Source organism: Elephantulus edwardii, unplaced genomic scaffold (genome assembly GCF_000299155.1).
Source record: "Elephantulus edwardii isolate Elephantulus edwardi_28Jun2011 unplaced genomic scaffold, EleEdw1.0 scaffold00018, whole genome shotgun sequence".
NCBI classification, from domain to species: domain Eukaryota; kingdom Metazoa; phylum Chordata; class Mammalia; order Macroscelidea; family Macroscelididae; genus Elephantulus; species Elephantulus edwardii.
In genome coordinates this window covers 25,687,523-25,691,284 of record NW_006399768.1, presented here as the reverse complement: position 1 = coordinate 25,691,284, position 3,762 = coordinate 25,687,523, and positions in this window count along the sequence as shown.

The following is a 3,762-nucleotide window of genomic DNA, read 5'->3' as shown; positions in this document are numbered from 1 at the left end:
GAGGCTCCGTCAAACATACTTTGGACATGTTGTGAGGAGAGACCGGTCCTTTGAGAAGGACATCATGCTTGGGAGGGTGGAGGGACGGTGCAGGAGGGGAAGACCCTCTATGAGGTGATGGGAGTGTTAGAGAGAGTGCGATTGGCAGAGGACAGAGCAGAGTTTAAGGCTGTTGTACAGAGGGTCGCTATGAGTTGCAAGCGACTCGATGGCACATAACAACAAGAACAACAACAGTTCATTTTAAATGTGACTCCAGGTAAAATGTCTCAAAACTGCCATGCGTAAGTTCTCCGTCCAACACTCATCTGGTTCTTGAAACAATGTTTGTCTTTGGAATTTTTTTCAAGTGCTAATAACCGTTCTGCATGCGGTATCTTGCACAAACAGCTGGTAAGAATCAAATCAAAACAGCCTTTGGTCAATTAACTAGCATCAGGTAAAGACAAATGTCAATTACAAAGTAGTCAAAACATGAAGTTTTGCGTGTTGCAAGTTGGGAAAATCAGCCCATTTGAATTTTTTTAAGAGGAATGCTAAGGAAATGTTACAAAATGTTAATAGTGATTTATTTTCTTCCCAAAGCAGAATTAGAAATAATTTGCATTTTCTCCTATATTTTTCTGATTGCAAAAAAATGAAATAATATTTAATAGATTAATAAGTGGTATGGCCAAGAAATCTGGAGAACAACCACTTGGCGATCTGACTGGAAGAGATCTATATCTATTCCCATTCCAAAGAAAGGTGACCCAACTGAGTGTGAAAACTACAGAACAGTATCACTGATTTCACATGCAAGCAAGATTCTACTGAAGATTATCCAAAAACGACTGGAACAGCACATCAGCAGAGAACTGTCAGAAGTCCAGGCTGGGTTTAGAAGGGGTCATGGTACTAGGGATATTGTAGCTGATGTTAGATGGATCTTGGCTGAAAGCAGAGAATACCAGAAGAATGTCTATCTGTGTTTCATTGATTATGCAAAGACATTTGACTACGTGGATCATAACAAACTGTGGCTGACTCTGAGAAGAATGCGAATCCCAGAACACTTGATCGTTCTAATGCGAAACTTATACTTGGACCAGGAGACAGTTGTCAGAACAGAGCAAGAAAACACTGCATAGTTCAAAATTGGGAAGGCTGTATGCCAGGGATGCATCCTATCTCCATACCTTTTCAACCTATATGCAGAACAGATTATCCGGGAGGCTGGGCTCTATGAGGAGAAATGTGGGGTCAAGATTGGTGGATGATTTATCAACAATCTGCGGTTATGCGGATGACACAACCCTGCTTGCTGAAACTGAAGAGGACCTGAAGCGCCTGCTGCAGAGTGTCAAGGACTGCAGCCTACAATATGGATTGAGGCTCAATGTCAAGAAGACAAAGATTCTCACCACTGGACCAATCGGCAGCATCAGGATGGATGGTGAAGAGATTGAGATTGTACACAGCTTTAGTTTGCTTGGCTCCATAGTCAACAGTCTTGGCACCAGCAGTCAGGAAATTAAAAGGCGCATTGCCATGGGAAAGTCTGCTGTTAGGGACCTCTCCAAAGTTCTGAAGAGCAGTGGTGTTTCTCTGGAGACTAAGGTGCGTCTGATACAGGCCATAGTCTTCGCAATCACCTGTTATGCATCAGAGAGTTGGACAATGACCAAGGAGGGTAGAAGGAGAACTGATGCCTTTGAGCTGTGGTGCTGGAGAAGAGTATTGAGAATACCATGGACTGCTAGGAAAACAAACAGATTTGTCCTGGAAAGGGTTAAACCGGGTGGCTCCTTGGAGGCAAGGATTCTGAGGCTCCGTCTAACATACCTTGGACATGTTTTGAGGAGAGACAGGTCCTTGGAGAAGGACATTATGCTTGGGAAGGTGGAGGGACAGCACAGGAGAGGAAGGCCCTCTATGAGGTGGATTGATTCAGTGACTTGGATAATTGGGATGGGAGTGTCAGAGACACTGGGATTGGCGCAGGACAGAGAGGAGTTTAGGGCTGTTGTACATAGGGTCGCTATGAGTCGCAAGCGACTCGACGGCACATAACAACAACAACGGCCTAGTGACAAAAGCTGTGCTGCAATTCTGAAACCATGAGGTTCAAGGCCAGCTTACCTTGGGCGAAGATAGATAATCTCCTCCTGTGTGATTAACTGCCTCTGAAAACCTGCTGAAGGGGTAGCTATGGGCCAGTTTCTACTCAACGATACACAACAACATAATTGGCTGATATCCTGGTGGTAAAAAGTTGCACTGTCTACCCAGAGTCCCATGGTTCTGACCCACTAGCTGCCTCGAGGGAGAGAGATGGGCAGTTCCCTGGGCAATTTCCAGCCTCTGAAAACCTGCTGCAGGTTCATTATATATAGGTGTGTTCTGACTTGAAGGCACATAACAATACAGAAAAGTTGTAATTTTGTATAAAAAGAAAACATTTGGCACAGAAAGAAGATATTTTTATTTATCTCTGGATAGGTAACAATGGTACGAATCTATACAATTCTTCTTCCCTTCCTATCTTTAAATGTAGCCTCTTGAGGCTATATCTTTATGTCACCAGCTATGAGACCCAGGGGCGATTTTGTTGTTGTTGTTATATGCCGTCGAGACACTTCTGCAAGGTCCTCTGAAGAAGCACAGGAAATCCCGCTTTGTGGAGAGAGGCCACTGAGCTCATTGGCAGGGAGCCTGACCAGCAAGTCCCTCTCTTCTTCATGGAGTTCATGTCCAGGCCTGTGCTTAAGGGGATTTGGCAGGTCAACAGCAACCTCATGCCAGATTGTCTTCAGATTTAGAATAAAGGGAAATACCATACGTAACAATCTAAGTTAATGCTATTATTTAGAGAAAGAAAGAAAAAAACCAACCAAAAAAACCAATCCACTTGACAAAAGCAAGGTGAGTTCCAAATAATGGTAGGGGTAAAAATGAAGGAAGGTAAAACTCCATGAATCTTCATAAGTAATATTCCACAAGCCAAAATCATTCCCAAAGCAAGATGGGGTGAAAATGCAGAATTGAATATGTCATTGAGTCACGTGTGATTCATAGGGATCCTATGCACACAATTGCTTTGAACCCTGCTTTATCCTGAGGCAATCTTATTGTCTCTGATACACCTACCCTCATTACCCCAGTTATTGTGTCAATCCATTTCATCCGGAGTCTTCCTTTCCTGCACTTTCTCAAGTTTTCCAAGAATGATATCCTTCTCCAAAGACTAGCTCCTCCTGGGTACATCACCAAAGTATCTGAGATGGAGTCTCAAAATCCTTGCCTACAAGGAGCAGCTTGGTTTCACCCTCTCTTGGGAAGACTTGTTAGTTCTCTTGTCATCTCATGGTATGTTCAAAACTCTTCTCCAGCACCACAACTCAAAGGTATCAATTCTTCTGTCATCCTTGGTCATATTCCAGCTCTCTGGTGCCTAACAAGTAATTGCAAAGACCATGGCCTGCATCAGGCATGCCTTGGTCTCTAGACTAACATCTTTGCTCTTCAGCACTCCGAAGAGGTTCCCAGCAGCAGATTTTCCTAAAACAATTTGTCCTTTGAGTTCCTGACTGCTGGTACCAAGAACCAAACAAGTTGAAATTGTTAACAACCTCAATATCTTCTCCATCTATCACGATGCTGACAATTGGTCAAATGGTGAGAATCAAGCCAAAGGTGGGTGACTTTTAATCCATTCCCCTCAGGCCTGTCTTTCATTGTTTTTTTTTTTTTTCAGACATTCCCTAGGTCATATAGCCCTGG